Source organism: Heterocephalus glaber, unplaced genomic scaffold (genome assembly GCF_053883595.1).
Source record: "Heterocephalus glaber isolate CG9 unplaced genomic scaffold, H.glaber_assembly_v1.0 deba00001733, whole genome shotgun sequence".
Lineage (NCBI taxonomy): Eukaryota > Metazoa > Chordata > Mammalia > Rodentia > Bathyergidae > Heterocephalus > Heterocephalus glaber.
In genome coordinates, this window is record NW_028258444.1 from 20078955 (window position 1) to 20099515 (window position 20561).

The window sequence follows — 20561 nt, forward strand, 5'->3', positions numbered from 1 at the left end:
TCGGCCCCCTCGACCGAGCCGGGCGCCTCAGCCATCCCGCCCAGGCCTCCTCGAGCAGCCCTGCGCCTCGAGCCGAGCGCACACTGCCCGGACCTGCCGCAGCTGGCTCTCAGCCGCCACGCGCCCCTCTCGCCCACCTGCAGAAGGTGAAACGCTGAGGCCCCTGACCTCTCCAAAGCCTAGCCTCAGGACCCCCCTCCCCCAACTTCTGACTGGCTGCAGGAGCACCAAGCCAGCACCAACCTGGCCAGCCTAATCCCTGCCAAGCGTCATTGGCCGGCTGGAAGGCCGCCGCCCATTGCATTGGCCGAATCCCTGCCGCTGACAGTGCTTCTGGCAATTTAATACGGAGGCTCCGCCCACTTGGGGCGGAGGCTGGGGTGGGGCGAGATGGGCCGAGCGGGAGAGGCACCCTCCTGAACAGCTTGCTAGATCCGCTCACACCTCCGAATGCAGGGGAACTTGGGATCTGCCATCCAGCAGGCAGCCTGGGGACAACAAGATTCCTGCCACAGTTCACCCGCCACCTCGCTTTAGGTACTGAAGTGAAAGGGCTTTCTTTCCAAGGGACAATCAAACCGTTTTCTTCCAGAGACCAGACTCTCTAGGAAGCACAAGGCTCCGCCCTATAATAAAGTAGCCACCTGGAGGGACTGTTGCCCAAAGCCACATCATGGAATCCTGGGCCCTACAGAGCGACCCACACCTGGAGGAACCATGAAACATAGAACAAGGCAGCCAGATTGGCTCATCAGGTGTCCTACCCCAAGCCTCACAGTAAAGCTTTTCCTCCATTTCACCTGGCTCTGCCTCCCTTCTCCCCACCTTACGCCTACTTGCTCGAAACCAACCGCACTCTATCCCCAGCTTCAACCTCATACCTCAAGTCTTTCACTGATGATGACTGATGAATAGGGGAGAATACATGGCCTGACAGAGTACCTAAATGTTCTACAATGTCTTTAAGAGCTACCAAAATATTCTTAGACTCTCTTTCCCGGTACAGCGTTAAAGGCAGCCAAGCTTCCTTCTTTACATAAAAAAAGCTGGGAGAAAAATTTTGTTAGTTAGCAAGAGTCCAAGATATGTGGACAGGAAAGTGAACTGCATAAAGAAAAATTCAAATAATATGCAAAGAATAGACAAGCTCAGAGAACAAATAAAAAAAGAATGGGCCAAACACCATGGGATTCCAGGCACACACTGGTTTCCATTTGGAACTTCTGGAGAAAAGAGAAAATGCATAAATGAGTTCTGAGAACCTCTCTACAACAAAACTGAAGAGTTTGAGAAATGATTAAGTCCCTCTAGATCAGAACCTTTCCTTTAGGAATTCTGCTGCATCTAGAAAATAAAAGGACTGAAGCTGTTCTTGTCACCCTTCCACTCTGCTCAGGGGGGCAGCTGCGTAGTTTCTGGCTACTTAGCTCCAAGAGTGGAGCTGCTTCCTTAAGCTGCTGCTTCCCCACGGTGCAGAATGCCTTTGACCTTCCCTGGCCACCCTGTCTCTGTATACACTACAGACAAATACACTTCCCTTTGTCCTTAAGGGGCATCACAGCAAATTGTTTTGAAAGGTGCATTATGAGGTCATATAAAGCCCCCATTTTTTTAGAAGTATCGTATTGAAGAATTATTAATTTTAATTTTGAGAGTTATATTAAACAATGTGCACTTAACAGGAAAATAAAATAAATTTTAATATGTAATGAGTGTTTGGAATACACATCAATATTTTCAATGTCAACTGTTTACTTGCTTATAAAACCTAAAAAATAACATCAGAAATAAATTCCTATGTGAAATACAATGAAAATACAAACAAAACTCTACCACAGAAATAATCTTTGCTGCAATTGTCACACCCAAGGAAGTCTTCACACATGACAACTGCATGTTCCACACACAAGTCTCACTCACATGGACAGTATGTGTGCTTAGCTTTCCTTTCCTGTGTGGCAGCCTATACTTGACATCTCTCTTGTCTTCTTTTCTCAGGAGCATCTTACTACATTATACAATGTGCACATATTCAATCCGCATTACCAAAAAAACCTAACAACAACAACAATGTGCACATAGTAGGAAAATAAAAAATTAAATATCAAACGTAATGAGTGTTTTAAATGCATAGCAACTGTTCACTTGCTTACAAAACCTAAAAAATAATAGCAGAAATAAATTCCTATGTGAACTAAAATGAAAACACAAAAGTCTATCACAGAAATAATTTTTGCTTCAATCATAACAACCAAGGCAATCTTCACCCATGAAAGCTGCATGTTACATACACAAGTATCACTTACACTCATAGCATATGTCTTTTGTTTTCCTGTCTTTTGGAGGGTGGGGTACTGGGGATCAAACTCAGGACCTTGAGCTTACAAACTAGGCACAGTTTCACTGAGCTAAATCATCAGCCCTTCCTGTCTTTTTTTAAGGCACAGTTTACATCTTTTTGATTTTTCTATTACCCTAGTAGGTCTTTGTGATGTTGCACCTGTGTATTCACATGTCAGCTCCAGAATATTTTTGCATAGTTCCTTGGGTAGAAACATTTTGTTTTTCCTCTGTTGTACTGTTCCCTTATCAGTTCCAGTCCCAATTCTCTAAGAAAATTTATCTATGATATTTTGTACTTGTTATTTTCTTTGTAAACTATGAAACTATTTCTGCCACACATGTTTAGGATCAAGTAAAACACAATCATTGACCAATACTTTGTGTTTCAAGTAATATCATAGTTACCACACAATTCATCAACAACATCTACTCCATCTTTTGGTTTTGTTGTAAAACGTTACCATCTCTGGCTTTATTATAGACAGCTGAGTTAAATAGAAATATTATCGACAGTCAGACAGGGCTAGGTCCTCAAGAGAGTCAGAACAAAGGTAAAACACACCACAGCTGCAGCCAAAGACATCTGTTAGAGACCAGTCAACAAGATAAAGACAAGATGGCCAGACCTGCATACTTCCTCAAAAGACAAACACTGAGCCTAATGAAGTCTAAATAGACATCAGCCACGCCCATGGGTGACTAGAGACCTCTTGACCCATCATTTCCTAGGAGAAGTCTTTGTTCTTTCCATCCACACTTGTTATGTGACTTGTTTCGCAATTGGACCACTATTACCTAAGTGACTATTCTTGTAACCTTATTGAATGATCATGGCTGTGGCCCGTGTTGTATCCATGTGGGTATTGCTCTACAAAACTCCTCAGTAAAGTGGAGTCCCAGACTACCCACTTGGGACCCCTCCTGCCTCTCAGGAGCTTTCCTATCAATAAATATCTTCCTACTCTTTACCTCCATTGTTCTAGAATTCATTTTTCAATTTTTAGAGAACAAGAGCTCAGCATAGCATACAGTTAACAGGTTGGGATATATAATATTTCACATTTCATCTCTGGTATTATTTCCTATATGAGCTTCATCTCTATCAATATTACCATCATGGTACAATGCTGACATCAGCAGTACCACTTTGTTTTTGTTTGTCATATGCCAGGCCAATGTTTTGTCTCTCTGAAATCCAAAGATTGTAGTATACAATTATCTATTTTGAACTTGCAACATTTCATTAGGAATTTTAGCTTTATTCTTGTGTATAGATCCTATGCTGGTCAACTGATGCTCTCTTAGCAAATGTAATATCAACTGATGCTCTCTTAGCAAATGTAATATCAATGGGCAACTGATAAACCAATTGTCAAAAGCTACATTCCAATGAGTTTGGGAGATAAGAGCAACAAGTCTGTTTACAACGTCACCCAGTTTAATAATAAGTTTAATAATAAGGACCTGGTAGCTGAGTTCCAGGATAAATTTCTAAATTGAAAGAATAATATGTCTTCACATCTACCAGAGCACATATTATTTTTTAATTTTATTCTACTGGTACATTTTAGGTATACAATATAATGACATTCATCCTTGGAAATTTGCACCTTTACATAATCTCTCTTGGTTCTTATTTTTTCCCCCTTCCCCTGCCCTTCCTTCAACCCCTCCATCCCTTCCTATTTGCAAAGATTTTGTTTACATTTTTTCATCTTCTCATATTAATTCCATTCCCTTCTTTCCTTTCCCTGACCCCTCTCACTTCCCCTTCCCCTTTGTCCCTTTGCTTCCTATTTCACATTATCTATTATACCTTTTAGTCTTTATTTACATTTTCAGTTTCTCACACTAGAGAAACTATTCGATATTTACACATGTGTGTCCTATTTATTTCACTTAAGAGTATGGCATCAATGTGCATCCATTTAGCTATAAATGTCTCTAATTTCTCATTTTTTATGGCTGAGTAGTACTCCATTTTATTTAAAAAACACATCTTCTTTATCCAGTCTCCAGTTGATGGGCATTTGGGCTGTTTCCAAGTTTTAGCTATTACAAACTGAGGGCACATATTTTTATGCTATATGTTTTGAAGACTTATTTGGCAAATAATACCAAAAGCTACAGCAACCATGAAATGCTGCAAGCTGTTCAGTAGTCATGTATTCAGACAGTATGTAAATTGCTTGGCAGTTGATACAAAGCTCTCAAACAGTGAGTGAATAGTAGCCAGATTATCAGTCCTTTTTCTTTCCTGGAAGGTAGTTTTGTCATCAAATCTCGGGCAATTTTGAAGGAAACCAAATCTCCTCAGTGTCATTATCATTCTACAAGCTTCAAGTTCACACCCATCACTTCTCCATAAGTCTTTTACATTCCTGTGATTACCATGAGGAAGCCCTGCTAAGTACAGCAGATCTATGAATGTTTTCAATTTAGATAGCAAGGTGTTATAATAAACAGATTTTTGAGAATGACTATCCATGTGTACAGAATGTTTTAGTTGTATTTCAATATTTGTGTGTTTCACAATATCTTGTATCATATTGTCTGTTACAAACAATTTCCAACATGGAATCTCAGTGCTGGCATTCTGTCCAATAGATTTCACCCCTGTCAAGAACCTAATTCTATTTTTGGAACTAGTTCTAACATTGGATCATTCAGGCATGCATGCCCATACATTTTGTTGCATTTTGACTAGTCAAATATGTATTCACATTGATGTTTTCCTCATCATCTGAATCAAGGAGGTCTTCATTCCCTGTGTTTGTATTGGTCAATTCTTGCTGTGATCTTTGTCACAGGATCTTTGGCTCAAATGGTCAGTGTCAATATCATCATCATCATCATCATCATCATCATCATCATCATCATCATCATCATCTGCAGGAGTCACTTGATGACTCACTTTTAACCTTCCCCCAAACTTACAAATCTGGTTTTCATTTTTTAAAATAAATCCTAAATGCACAGAAATTTAATAAGGCACATTACATGGGTAAAACTCACCTGTTGCTACTTTGGAGCTGCTGTACACACCTTACCATCTGTCTGCCAAGTGGCTGAATGCACAAATGAGTTCCTCTTTTCCCCAGGTGTAGCTACTGTGAAGCACATCCAGCTACCATTATTCTAAAATACATATTTACATTATAAAAGTATGGTGTGAGTGTATTTTACTCCCCATGATAGGATACTATAGGTTGTTCTAGGCAACACAGCCTTTGCAAAGACTGGTGGGGAATTTCAAGAGGCAAACCACACCTTGCAAAGCTTGATCAATTTGTGACTGGCTAGGATGCTTATTTCCCTCATCAGCTTTTACTTCTTCTAATACCACATTACATTTGTGATTATTATAATAATAATGTTCTCCTGTGTCAGATGCAAAAGACAAAAAAGCCAGACCTAGTAGCACACACCTGTATGGAATCCCAGCAGGTAGGAGGGTGAGACGGGAGGATTGTGGCAAGTTTGAGGCCAGCCTGGGCTACATAATAAGTTCAAGGCCAGTCTCAATTACATAGAAAGACCTGTCTCAAAATAAAAACAAAAACAAAATAAAATAATAACCTGGGTCATGATCACTGGCAATATTCATTAGATCCAGAGATTTCTTTCTTAAAGAGCCTCAAGCACCTTTATTTCAAAATATTCTGCTGGACCATACACAACAGATCCTAGGAATGAGACTTTCTCTTAGGGACCCATGCAATGAAATTTTGGCCCTCCCACTCTGTAATTTGTTTGGCCAATAGGAGAACTGTGTAATTTAACATTCCTAAAGAAATTATTACCAAAAAGAGAAAGAAATTATTACAATAGAATTTCTTCAAGCAAGCACCTGATAAGAGGACTTATTCTTCCCACAAAGTGACATAAACACAGGCAGGCTTATCAGGGGGCTGTAAGATAAGGCATCTGAGATTAACCTTATAAAAAGGGTTAGTTGGCCTTTAGAAAACAAGCCATTCTGTAAATTCCATAACTTGTCCAGGAAAAGCCTCCAGGGCTTTCACCAATGATTCTTAGGTTTGGAACTGGTTTTTCAACAATGGACATGAGGGCCAGGGATTTAGCTCAGTGGTTCTGGTGCCTGCCTCGCAAGCAAAACAAGTTCAATCCCCCATACCAAAAAGAAAAAGAACGGACATGAGCAGAGCCCAGGTCATCTGGTCAGTGATGTCACAAGGTTGAATCATCCATGCAAAAATAACACCCCTGAAAGTAAACACATGTTCCTTCTTGTCATCCAATGAACAAAGATCTTTTCCCTTCTCCCTTTCCATAGATCTCCTACTATCAACCAATTGGGGAGGCAAATTTAAGCTTTAGTTTCTGACCTCCTTGTTGGTGGGCCACTCAGTAAAACTTTTTTTGTAAAAACCTGGTACCATAATCTTGACTCCTATGCATCTCAGGTGATGAGCCCTTGCTTGACAACGTGAACACCTTTAAAATAATTCTTAAACTGCAGTTATGCCAGGCATTGCAGCATATGCCTGTAACCCAAGCTATTTGGAAGGCCAAGGCAGGAGGAGCAAAAGTTTGAGGCCAGACTGGATACACATGGCCATATTAATAGGTGACCTTAACTTTTTCCATTTTGTCATAAATATAGATTTCACTATCTTTTTTTGTTTGTTTCTTTTTTTGGAGACAGGGTCTCAATATGTATTTCAGGTTGGCCTTGAAATCACTATGCAGCCCAGGCTGCCCTTGAACTCATAGCAAACCTCAGCCTCCCAAGTGTTCCCCATACCTGATTCCATTATCCTCATTTCTGTTTACTGTCTACATGGTATCAAACTGACTTAGAAATAAGTGAGTGCACATATATTAGACATGAACCCAAATGTTTTTCATTCTTTACATAACTTGGTAAGATCTAAATAAGACTTGTTTAGTATTGCTCATTTAATATAAAGCAGCTATGACTTCTGATCAACAAAATACCCACATATTTAACTTTATACAGCTCTTGCTTAGGCAAAAACTAACATCCAAAAGCCCTAAAAATAGTTGAACGATGGCAAGCTAGCTGTGGTTAGTGCCTCAAAATTTCCATGAGCAATTCAGACAATTATTAAGAATGGGTAAATAGCCCATAAATGTAAATAGGAAGGGAGCAATTCTCTGTATATAACAAAAATGAGAAATGTTTTATAAAGAAAGTTACAGAATATGAGAATGTGTTTTTTTAAGGGTTTGGACAAGTTGTGAAAAGGTTGCAAGGGTTTTGAAAAGGTATAGATCTTGTGGAAGGGTCTATGTGTGATCAAGCAGGTGAAAAATCATTTGTAGGTTTGTGTAGAGGCTGAGCAAACACCAAAGGTAAATTGTTGCAAATCTAAAGTGTGATCCTCTGTGCTTCAACGCCAGAGTTTTTCTGGGGCATTGATCTCCACTTAATAGAAATAGTGAGTTTTTCTGCAGTTTTTAGGTAATATATGTAAACAAGATTTTATCATTTCTTGTGCCTTGTGTATTAAATTTTTTTTGTTTTATCACTTTGGTTTTATTTCACAATGATCCTATTTAAATAAATATTTTAAACCTTTGATACCTTTGACAAATTCTAAAATTAAGTATTTTGGACTAGAGCTAACCAGAAGGTTCTTGGGGGAAAAAAGACACATATTAGACCTATATTTATTAATATACCTTCCAGAGTTAGAGGGTTCCTAAAAATCTGATGTCTTGATAAATATTATCAGTCATAATTCTAATGTTAAATACATTACAAAGATGAACAATTTTCTTTGTGATTTATAAATGCTCATCAGGTCCTTAACAATGGCGGTTCTAAGTCTTTTACCATCCAGTTTTCCTTCTCTTAAATACACATTTCTCATGAATCTAAACTCCTTTACAAATAAACTGGGTTTTCTTTGATTAGGTTTGGTAAAATTACCATTACTGTAACAAAATTAGCTTTCCTGGCTCAAAATATTATAAAATTGTAATTGTATCCAGGTGTGATGGTGTGTGCTTATAAATCCCAGCACTCTGGGAGGTTGAGGCAGAAGGATCACAAGTTGTAGTCCAGCCTAGGCAACTTAATGAGACCCTATCTTAAAATTAAAAATAAAAAGGTGCTGGGGAGGTATCTCCGTGTGAAGTCTAGGGTTCTATCCTTAGTATTGGAGAGAAAAAAAACTGGATTTGTTTTTATATTTTCCTTTTTTTTGTATTTGTTGCCTGCCAAAATTCTGCAAAAGTACAACACCAAACAATAATGCTGACCCATTGCTCTGAGATGATACCTACTGCCAACAGGAGACATAAAATTGAACTTAACAATGGATTTCAGTTTGTTTCCACAGCAAGCTCACAACAAACAAAAAACAAATTAAATAAACATCGATTAAAACTAGGTGATTTATTTTCCCTATTGGAAGAGATACCAGCTGGGCATGGTGGCACACGTCTGTAATTCCAGCACACAAGGTTGAGGCAGGAGGACTGCTTCAAGGTCAAGGCCATCCAGAACTACATAGTGAGACTCTATCTCAAAACAAACAAACAAACAAAAACAGAGAGAGAATATAAAAACTTCTCTTCTGCCTCAGTAAAAAGAACCCTATCAGGTATTATTAGTACTATCTGCCTTGAAAAAATTTCAAGAGGGGGCTGGGGACTTAGCTCAGTGGTTCCGGCGCCTGCCTCACAAGTGCAAGGTCCCGAGTTCTATCCCCAGTACAAAAAAAAAAAAATTTCAAGAGGTAAACTCTCAAATTCACTTTTTAAAACCTCAGGTGTATATTAAATTCTCTTAGGACACATCCACTTGGACTTAAAGAAAAATACTGGGAAAGAATAATTTGCACTACATTGATACCCTCAAATTCAAAATACAAGAATCCCAAAAATTCGATCTAGGGGTGAGGATGTAATTCAGTTTTAGAGTACTTGCCTAGGATAAGATTCAATCCCGAGGACCAGGGGGAAAAAAAACAACAACTAAAAAACTCCTAACTTTTCTACTGATTCTCATTCTATTTTTATATTTTTAAATTATTAATTAAAAAAAATTTTGGTGAGACAGGGTCTCACTACGTAGCCAGGCTGGCCTTGAACTTTCGGTGATCCTCCTGCCTCAGCCTCCCAAGTGCTGGGATTATAGGTATCACCACCATGCCTGGCCTGATTCTCATTCTTTTAGAACACATTTTGCACAGTCCTAAATACCTTCATATACAACTTTCAAAATTGTCTGGCATATTTGGAATTTGCCTTGATTTTTTTTTTGGTACCAAGGATCGAACTCAGGACCTTGTGCTTGCGAGGCAGACGCCAGAACCACTGAGCTAAATCCCCAGCCCTGCCTTGATGTATTTTCTTTCTTAACTGATAAAAATAATGGTAGACCTGAAAGACTTCAGTAGAGGCATAGGCACTAGACCAAGAATTTTAGACAAGATAAAGTTGACTTTTGCTCTCCCCAGCATGCGCGAGGACCCCGCGGCCACCCCTCTCTTGTCACCAGCCCTGCTGCACAGAGCGCTCTTCCTGTTTCTCTCTGCCAACGCCCTGGGCATTTATGTCCTGGTGGTCCAGAACTCACCGGATGACCTGGGGACCTATCAGGGGTCGTGGGCAGGAGGGCTCAGTGCCCCACACCCAGCACTCACTTCTGCCGCGTATGCGCCCGAGTCACGCTGAGGCAAGGCACGACCACCACTGTTTCTTCACCGGCAACTGCATCGGCAGCAGGAACATGCGCAACTTCGTCCTCTTCTGCCTCTACACCTCCCTCGCCTGCCTCTACTCCATGGTGGCTGGTGTGGCCTACATCTCCCCTGTCCTCTCCGTCTCCTTCGCCCACCCCCTGGCCTTCCTCACGCTCCTGTCCACCTCCATCAGCCAATTCTTCTCCGGTGAGTGGGGCTTGGCAGGCAGGTTCCGCAAATAAGACCTCCTGCTGCAACTCCAAGAGTTGCCAGATTTAGCAAAAACCTAGAGTGCCCAGATAATTTAAAACTTCGTAGAAACAATTTTTAGTATGAAAAAAAATTAAAATAAAGTTGACTTTTGAAAAAAAAGGACAGGGTCGGGGATTTAGCTCAGTGGCACCGCTGCCTGCCTCACAAGCTCAAGGTCCTGAGTTTGATCTCTGGTACAAAAAAAAAGAAACACTAAATTTTGGGCTGGGGATTTAGCTCAGTGGTTCTGTCACCTGCCTCACAAGTGCAAGGTCCCAAGTTTGATCCCTGGTACCAAAAAAAAAAGGACTTTTTTTTAAATTAAGACATTTCTTAAAAAGAGGATTTTGTCCTTAAAAAAAAGAAAACAGGACATATAGAGTGAATGTTATAAAGAGGGAAAAGGACAGGGAACTCTTAAAAAAACACTATGTATTACAAAAATAGATTTTAAAATAGGTAAACTATACAGCACTATTCTTTACATAAAGGTAAAAAAGGCCTATACTTTAACTCAACAAGCTACTGATACTATTAACACAAATGAAATCTAAACTAGCTATGTGGACAATGGTCGATACTTCTTAGTGAAGAGGCCTGGGATACTCTACAGAGACTATGAAAAACCTCATGTATGGTTAATAACAGAGGGGATTTGTAGCCTAAGACACGATGCACCTTAAGAGTTCATGTTCCTGATTAAATATCTTTAAGATGTCCAGTCATTAGCCAATGTTGGAAAACTACTAAACTATACCTGTATTCTACCAGTGAGAAGTAGTCAATACTACAAATGATACTTATTGGGTTCCCTTTCTGATTGTAAACTAACAAAATTTGGCTATGACCAGATTTTTCCAAGGTCTGGCTTCTTGTGTCCATCTGTACCTACTAACAATATTAGGTCCATGGTAAAAGGATGAATTTGTTGGGAAAGAAATTTCAAATGATGCTATCTTAATCGACTGATTTATTTTACAATGTGACTATTTATTATTTCCCCACACTGGAATATAATATCAAAATAACAGGACAAATCAAATTATTGACAACAAATAAAAAGTTGCAACAATTTGGGAATTAAAGACTAATTTTTCTCAGAATTAGAACTAGCCACACTATACAAGGTAGGAGCCAGGGAGACAAATTAACCAAAGGCAAAACTAAAATTAAAAGATAAGAAAATATTTCATAGAGTACAAATGACTGTAAATATAAGGGATAAATCACATTGTCCATCTGATAAAGAATATGATGCTATCTATAGAGGATTTTGGGGCTGGCTAGGATATTTATTTCCCTCATCAATTAATTTTACATTTATTTATTTATTTATTTATTTTGAGACAATGTCTTGCTATGTAGTTCAGGCTGGCCTTAAACTCACAGCAATCTTCCTGCCTCAGCCTCCCCAGTGCTGGAATTACTGGCATGCACCACGATGCCCAGCTTGATTTTGCTTTTTTTAAAGCCATGTTATGTTTACAATTAGTGTATCAATAATGTTTTAATGGTGTATCAGATGCAACAGAAAAGAAAATCACAAGATCTTGATGGCAGGTAATGTTAATGACATACAGAGATCGCTTCCTTAAAGAACCTCAAGTGCCTTCTTTTCAAATACATCTCCTATACTCTGTGAGATCATACAGCAAATCCTAGGAATGAGTCTTCCTTCCATGCTTTCCTTCCACCTATATGCCAAGTATTCTTTTTCATGCTTTGATTTTCTCTAAGGCAACTGCCCAAAATTGCCTCTTCCTACTCTTCCTCTTCTTTACTTGGAAAACTCCTGTTCTTTAAGGTTCCCTTAAATACCCACTGCCGTGATCATTACCTGGCTGCTCCAGGCAGCTTTAATTAGTCCTACATTCTGGCTGCTACCCCAGCACTTCTTACTCTGATCAAGCATTTTAACTCATTCTTATATATTCCCTGAGAATCTGCTATGTGCCCAACACAGGCTGGGTGCTACCAGTATAAACACGGACAAGAACAGACCTTCACAGTGATTATTGTGTTTGTCCTTCCTTCTCCCACTAAATTGCTAGCTTCTCAACACAGGAGGAGGTGTTGCACAAATGTACTATTTTTATCCACACACTTCATATGTCACTTCCTGATAAAGTTCCTGTCTCTGTCTCAGAGTTGGCTTCCCTTCTTCTTCAAGTAACTGGAAATCAAAGTTGCTGAATAAGTGATCTACACTCACTCTATCTCCTTATCTCCATTTATTTCTTATCTTTTGTGATCCATCCTAGAAATCCCTTTCTCATTGAATAAGTTGAGATCATCATTGTCCATCCACAGCGAGAACCAACTCTTCCTTTGGGGATAGCACTGGAGATTGAACCTAGGGCCTTCCCACACCCTTTTTAGTTTTTATTTTAAGATGGGGTCTCACTAAGCTGCCCAGGCTGGCCTTGATCTTGAGATCCTCCTGGCTCAATCTCCCAAATAGCTAGGATTACAGGCATGTTTGGCTGCACCTGGTGCCTGTCTCCATAGCTGAAATGTTAAACTATTCTGTTTAAAACTATCTTTGGCTTCCCTCATATTGTGCTTTCTCAGTAGTTCTCCTCTATGAATTGCTCTTTTTCTACTTCCATCATTTGCTATTTTGCCTCCTTAACCCAGGGCCATGCACATTCTAGGCAAGTGCTCTACCACTGAGCAACATCCCCAGACCTTTTTTTTTTCATTAATTTTACTGGTACATTTTAGGTATACAATAGTCACATTCATCATTGAGAACTTGTACCTGTACATGATATATCTTGGTTCTTATTTTTTCCCCATTCCTGTGCCCTCCCTTCAACCCTTCCACCCTCCCCTATTTACAAAGACTTTGTTTCCATTTTTTCCTTTTCTCATATTTTTTCCTTTCCCTTCTTTCCTTTCCCTTACCCCTCCCACTTCCCCTACCCCTTTAGATCTTTTTTTTCCTATTTCAATTATCAATTACATATTTTGATCCTTATTTACACTTTTAGTTTCTCACACCAGAGAAACTATTTGGTATTTACACATGTGTGTCCTATTTATTTCACTTAAGAGTATGGCCTCAATGTGCATCCATTTAGCTATAAATGTCTCGAGTTTCTCATTCTTTATGTCTGAGTAGTACTCCATTTTATTTTTTAAAAAAACAAACACCGTATTTTCTTTATCCAGTCTCCAGTTGAAGGGCACTTGGGCTGTTTCCAAGCTTTCGCTATTACAAACCATGCCGTTATAAACATGGGTGTGCATATATCACTATGGTATGATTCTTCTAATTCTTTGGGGAAGATACCCAGTAGAGGAATACCTGGGTCAAATTGGGCCCTCCAATCCTAGTTTTTTGAAGTATCTCCATATTGATTTCCACAGTGGTTGCACCAGTCTGCACTCCCACCAGCAATGGAGAAGGGTTCCTTTCTCCCCACAACCCCGCCAACATTTGTTATTGGTTGGTTTCTTGATAGCAGCCATTCTTTCTGGGGTGAGGTGGAATCTCAGTGTTGTTTTCATCTGCATCTCTCAAATGACCAGTGATGTTGAACATTTTTTCATATATTTGTTTGCCGCTTTTACTTCTTTGAGAAATGTCTGTTCATTTCAGATGCCCATTTTTGAATTGGGTCTTTAAATTTGGGGTGTATGATTTTTTTCAGTTCTCTATATATTCTAGATAGTAGTCCTTTGTCTGAGGAACAGCTGATAAAATTTTTTTCCCACATTGAAGGTTGTCTCTTAGCTCTGTTGATGGTTTCTCTTGCAGTGAAGAAGCTTTTTAATAAGATGAAACACCAGTTGCTGATTCTTTGTGCTAGTTCCCATGCTACCGAGGTTTTGTTCATAAAGTCTTTTCCTATGCCAATGTCTTCAAGAGTTCTACCTAACTTATCTTCCAGCAAGTTTGGTGTTTCTGTTTTCATATTTAGATCTTTTATCCACTTCGATCTTAGTTTAGTGCATGGTGATAAATATGGGTCTAGTTTTAGTCTTTGGAAGGTTGAAATACAGTTTTTCCAACACCATTTATTAAAGAGGCTATCTTTCCTCCAGTGGGGATGGTTGGCTCCTTTGTCAAATATGAGGTGGCTGAGTATGTCTGGAGTTGTTTCTGCATCTTCCAATCTATTCCACTGATCATCGCCCAGACCTTTTTATTTTGAGATTAGGTCTTCTAAGTTGCCCAGGCTGGCCTCAAATTGGGATCTTCCTGCCTCAGCCTCCCAACTGGCTGGGATTATAAGTACAAGCCATCTTGCCTTGCCACTTGTCCCTTTTTTTATGACTGTCTCAGCCTTTGGTCTGTGCTTTAGAATCTACGTGGTTTTGTTGTCAGGAAGGTCTCCCTGCACGATGGAACAGTGCCACCATCTGGTCTGGCCTGGTAGATAACTCATATATACACATATGGAACACATCTTTCTATAGTTCTAGCCAAACCCCAAGAAACACTCTGCCTTACTTATATGTTTGTTTCCTTCATTTAACAAATATACTGTTTGTTGAGGATCTACTATATGCCAAGCTCTGGCTCTGGGATATAGCAATGATCAAGACATACAGATTTCCTGCTCTCAGAGAACTTTCTTTGTGTGGGAGAGACAGAAGTCAGTCAGTATGTCTGAGAATGATGGATTTTATTTTTAGAGCCATTTTTTTTTGTTTTTTGTTTTTTGTTTTTGGTACTGGGAATCGAACTCAAGACCTTGTGCTTGCAAGGCAGGCAAGCAGAACCACTGAGCTAAATCCCCAGCCCGATGGATTTTATTTTTTAAAAAATTTTAAAAACAGAATAAGGAGCACCAAGAGTTAAAGGTAGAGATAAAGACTTTCAAGGGAAGAGCTCACTCAGTGATTCTGAAGCACAAATCTGACTAAAGTAGGAGAAAAAATTGCAGGAATATCTATCTGAGAAAGAACTTTCAGGCAGAGGGAACAGCACAGGCAATGATTCTGAGACCAAGTCAATAACCCTTGCTCCGGCAATAAATCTACAATTATTAACATTTGCATCTGATGTGAACCTGTTAACCCCTTATTTCTGACACTGAAGCAACAGTTTTTCTGACAGTGATACCAAACTGCAGGGGCCAGGGATTTAGCTCAGTGTTTTCGCCGCCTGCTGCATAAGCACAAGGACCTGAGATTGAACCCAGGTACCCAAACAAACAAACAAACAAAAAACCCCTGCAAAATTCCTGAAGTCTTTGTGGGCTTGAGGGGTGGCTCGATGGTAAAAGATATATGTCCACTGTGTCCTGGGTTCCACCTCAAATACTGCCAAACAATGAAATATAAACAAACATACAAATAAACAAACCTTGACATCTTACTAACACTGATTCAGTTAGGTAAGACACTTACAGATCGTGCTGAATATGCATAGATATGCATAGAACCTTCCTTGCTTCTAGAGGAAGGAACCAAGCATTCAATCCCCATAACTACAAAAAAAAAAATTGACTACAACAAAAAATTCTATCTAAAAGACATCTTAAACAAAGTTGAAATCCAAGTTATAGACAGAGAGACAGGTAGAAGACATCCATAACAGGTATAAATGAAAAGTACCGGTGTCTAGTATCTGCTACAGATTCCTGCAAACCAGTAATAATAATGAAGATAAACAACCCAACAGAAAAATGCACAAATGGTACAGGTAATTCCCAGAAGAAATGTAAATGACCAAAGCTTTTTATAAAACTCTATTCCACATTTCTATTAATCAGGAAAATACAAATCAAACTCAAGGGTATTCATTTTACATATTTAGACTCTTAATAAGCTAAACATCTCACTGTTTTAAGTGTTGGTAAAAATGTGTAGAGACTAGGACTCACATACAGTACAAAATTGACACAACCTCTTTGGAGAACAACTGGCAATATCTACTAAAGGTGGAAATGCACCTTTTGGGCTGGGGATGTAGCTCAGTGATAGAGCATTTGCCTAGCATGCATGACCTCTGGGTTAACCCCCAGGGCAGAAAAAGAAAAAAAGTTCCTATCCTTGGAGATTGCCTAGCAAGTTCAATGCCCTGGGTTCATTCCTCAGCACCACAAAACAAAAATCAGAGAACAACAACAACAACAACAACAAAGGAATAAAGAAAAAATTAATAAAAGGAAAAACACCACCTATCCTTTAATCTAAAATGTCTACTTCTAGATACTTGAGTTAGAGCATTTTCTTAGTCTATTCATAATTCATGAAATTAACCTAATGATCTTGTCCAGTATTTTATAAAAATGAAATGGAACAAGATCCAATAGAATAGGAAATAGGTATAATAAGGGCAAGTATTATTTTGTTAAAATTTACTTCACGTATGAGCTGGTTCTTGATATAAAATGTATTTCTTACCATGAGCTGTGATTTTTTAAAAATTCTGGCTGGGCCTAGTGGTACAATCCTGTAATCTCAGCTACTCAAGTGACTGAGGAAGGAGGATCCCAAGTTTGAGGCCAGCCTAGACAACTTAGCAAGGCCCTGTCTCAAAATAAAAAAAGAGAAAGAATGAGAATGTAGCTAAGTGGTAGAGCACCCCTGTGTGCCATCCCCAATATCACAAACAAACAAATAAACACCCTCTGAAAATCCTCCCAAAGGGAAACTTTCTTACATTAGCAGAAGGTGACATGTTTGATGATACTCCCTGCAATATGATGTCTATAATAATGAAACATTCAAAACAGTGCATTTGTTACTGATAGACAAATGGGTAAACAAATTGATAGAACATCACATGGCACCTAAAATCAACTAACTTGATCTATACAGATGAATTTTGAAAACAAAGTAGAGGGAGAGAAGACGAAATGTAGAAGAGTAAGTGCAACACAAAACCAATTAATCTCTGTTTTGTTTTGTAGTTCTCAGTATTGAATCCAGGGCCTTTGCACTGAGCTACAACCCCAGCTCTTTTATTTTTTATTTTTTTATTTTGAGACAGGGTCTGAGTTACCTAGGCTGGGCTTGAAGTTCCAATTCTCCTGAGGACATGTCATTAAGACAGAGGAAGCAGTTTTCAATGGCTCCCACTCACCAAATCTGGAGCAATTTGGTCGTCAAAATAAGTAATCACAGTAATGGATTAAATAAAATGGGAACCCAAGCATCCAAACAGATATGAATAAGTGAATAATGAAATAGAGAAAAAGGAAAGATATTCTTTATTGAATCCCAACTAATTAATGTACAATAAATGACAGATTTATAAAAATTATCATTTTGCCAACATAATTAACTGATTCAAGTAAAAAATATTAATGGGTACTGAAATTAATGGAATAAAGTGTGATAACAGGATATTTGAATAACATTAAATTATCTATTAACAAAGTACTTACTAATTACAAAGGGAAAAATAGTAACTTTACACCAGAGAATCTGGCAGACATCATCTTCTTCTTTTTTTTTTTTTTTTTGCTTAAATTCTTTTATTGGTACAGTTTAGGTATACAATACATTTACATTTATCATTGGGTGCTTGTACCTGTACATGATGTATCTTGGTTCTTATTTTTTCCCATTACCTGTGCACCCTTCACCCCCTCCACCCTTCCCTATTTACATAGTCTTTGTTTCCATTTTTTTCTTTTCTCATAATTTTTCCATTCTAGCAGACATCATCTTAATCCACATGATCAAGGCAGTAGTATGCCAGAGTTAACACATATCGGGCCGGGGATTTAGCTCAGTGGTTTCGCCGCCTGCTGTCCAAGCACAAGGACCCGAGTTCGATCCCCAGTACCAAAAAAAAAAAAAAAAATCTAAACACATACCAACTCAGGAGAGGAACCCTTCCCAACTTCTGTCCAGTGATGACACACACTAGCCTGAATTTGGCCATAGTGAGAGTATTTACCCGATGGAAGTTGACAGATGCTCTCCCAGAGGAGCCAGCCAGATGGTAAATATTTGACCACAACAATCAATCAGAGGACAACCAGACAAGTTGGCTTTGTGTGCCTCCTGATTATTACATACCAAGAAGACACAACATCACGTTTGTGGTATTCTGCCCAAAATACATAACTTCAAGGTAATGAGAAAACATAATCAGGAAAAATCTAAATTGAGAGACGTTCTACAAATAAATGGCCTGCACTGGCAAATAGTCAGGGTTCTGAAAGACGTTGACAATTAATGCAATATTTCAGATTAGAGGAGACTTACGGGCTATGACAACTAAATGTAGTATGTGATCTTGATTGGATCCTAGACAAGATTGGGCAGAGGGGAGGGGTTAAGGCTTGTGTCTAGATGTCCCCTCAAAGCCTCAGGAAGTCCTGAATGGAGTTCTGAAGGTGGCTGGATGAGGGTGTGTGAATGTGGGTACCAGGATAAAAGGTGTGGGTGATGGAGGCCCCACCCTGTGCATGGGCGGCACACCACACACAATAGGTCTGTAGCCTGAATGGAATACAAAGGGAGAGAGGAAGGCAGGCTGGCTGGCTGCTGCTTCCTGCCTGCCTGCCACACCGTGAACTGTTTCTCCTCTGTGATGCCCCTCTGCTACGCTGCCCTGCCTCAGAACCAGCTAGCGATGAACTAAAACTGTTATAAACTGTGAGCTGAAATAAACTTTTCCGCCTTTAACTTTGGGTGTCAAGTATTTTGTCTCAGCAATGAGAAAAGCAACTAAGACAGAGGGGTAAAAACATTTACAGGTAGGCTAATGCAGGAGGATGACGAGTTTAAGGCCAGCTTGGACAATGAGGTATAATTTTAAAAAATACAGTGAGGGGGCCAGGGATTTAGCTCAGCAGCGCCAAACCTGCCTTGCAAGTGCAAGGTCCTGAATTCAATCCCCCATACCCCCCAAAAAAGGTAAATGACTGAATTTTTAAAAATATGTTACAGTAAAAGACATATTGTCATTAGTCCCCCTCAAAATACTCATTCTTGCTTCCAACACACAGCTCATCATTCTTGACACTTTCTGAAGCAGTTCTGGACGTCCTCTTTTATGTCTTTAGTTGTACTGTTGTGGCTGCCTTCAAATCAATTCAAAATGTTTATCTTCCTGTCATTTTGACTGGGGAAGAGCTAAAAGTGATACAGTGCCAGATCTGGTGGATAAAATGGATGAGGACACACTGTATAGTTTTTAGGAACCTGCCTTTCTACTGGATGGCATCTGACACCATTCACCATATATATATATATATATATATATATTTTTTTTTTTTTTTTTTTTTTTTTTTTTTTATTCTGTAAAGACAGTCAGGAAGCAAGACTTTCAGAACTGCTTTAGAAGCCAGGCACAATGGCACATGCTCGTGGAGAGGCTCAAGGACCTGCAGGACCTGCAGGTGTGAGGACCTTGTCCTAGGTGCCTTTCTGCCTACCTACAGAGACAAACATGAGGTCTGCACATTTCCTGATCAGTTGAGATAATTAGCCTTCATCCTCATGTGCTGACCACTGGCTATCTGAAGACATTTTACTCTCTAGTAACAATAGATCAATGTGGTTGCCACGAATCATTCAGAAGAATATGTTTAGCTTCTCTCAATATATATTGATTACATGTTCTTCTGTCTTCATTCACTGTGTTCCTGAGCTGCAGCCCAGGATCCCGACTGTGCACAGATTCTTTTTTGGTACCGGGGATCGAACTCAGGACCTTGCCCTTGTGGGGCAGGTGGCAGAACCACTAAGCTAAAGCCCCAGCCCTGTGCAAAGATTTTTAAAGCACAATGAGAATCTTGGCCTCAGATGCCTATTTCCTGCCTTTTTCTTCAACCAAACTCAGTGCAAAGATCCTGAAACCTATCGCTCTTGGATTTTGGGCCCAAATATCAGACTCAGAGTCACAGGAGGATGTTGAGAGCTCCCCTATGTAGACAGACTAAAGTAAATACATCCTCTCCCAGTCTTCATGATTATAATTGTTGTGTTTCACAGCATAAGGTTGTGGCCAGGTGCTGCTCTCTTGAGTTTCTAGCAGGAGTAGGGGAAACTTTGGCCAATACCAGCTGGCCACTCCCTCAGGGGTGTGTTTCTTGGCTTTCCTATCATCAGTTAGTTGGAAATTGCAGGGAAATGTGTCCAGGCCTTATGACATCTGTTCTATCTACAGCCTTCTTTTCAAAAAGCACTAGGAGACAGAAGGAGGTGGTAGGGCACAGTGCTTCCAGAAGGTTGAAGGTATTGTGCTTCTGCTATTTCTTAGTGGATTATATTTTGTCTTCTGTCTATCTGTCTCTATCTCTGTCTTTCTCCTTCCATCTCTCCCTCTCACAGGACTTCCAGCATGCATGGCAAGCAATGCTCTACCACTGA

At 39.5% G+C, this 20561-nt stretch overlaps 1 protein-coding gene and 1 pseudogene across 9 annotated transcripts in view; one reads left to right on the top strand and one right to left on the bottom strand.

The window, feature by feature from the left end:
• Positions 1-1179, bottom strand: part of LOC101725233 (natural resistance-associated macrophage protein 2-like) — a 96020-nt gene extending 94841 nt beyond the window's left edge. For 2 of the 9 annotated variants that reach the window (XR_015446963.1, XR_002388893.2), the window contains exon 1: positions 244-361. The gene's annotated coding sequence lies outside the window, so the exon portion shown is untranslated. Of the gene's footprint in view, positions 1-243 lie in introns of all 9 variants that reach the window. The other 7 variants (XR_015446961.1, XR_015446962.1, XR_015446960.1 and 4 more) reach the window with 7 other exon arrangements.
• Positions 1180-2491: 1312 nt separating this feature from the next.
• On the top strand, positions 2492-10268 carry LOC101704774 (palmitoyltransferase ZDHHC22-like; annotated as a pseudogene).
• The last annotated feature ends 10293 nt before the right edge of the window (positions 10269-20561 follow it).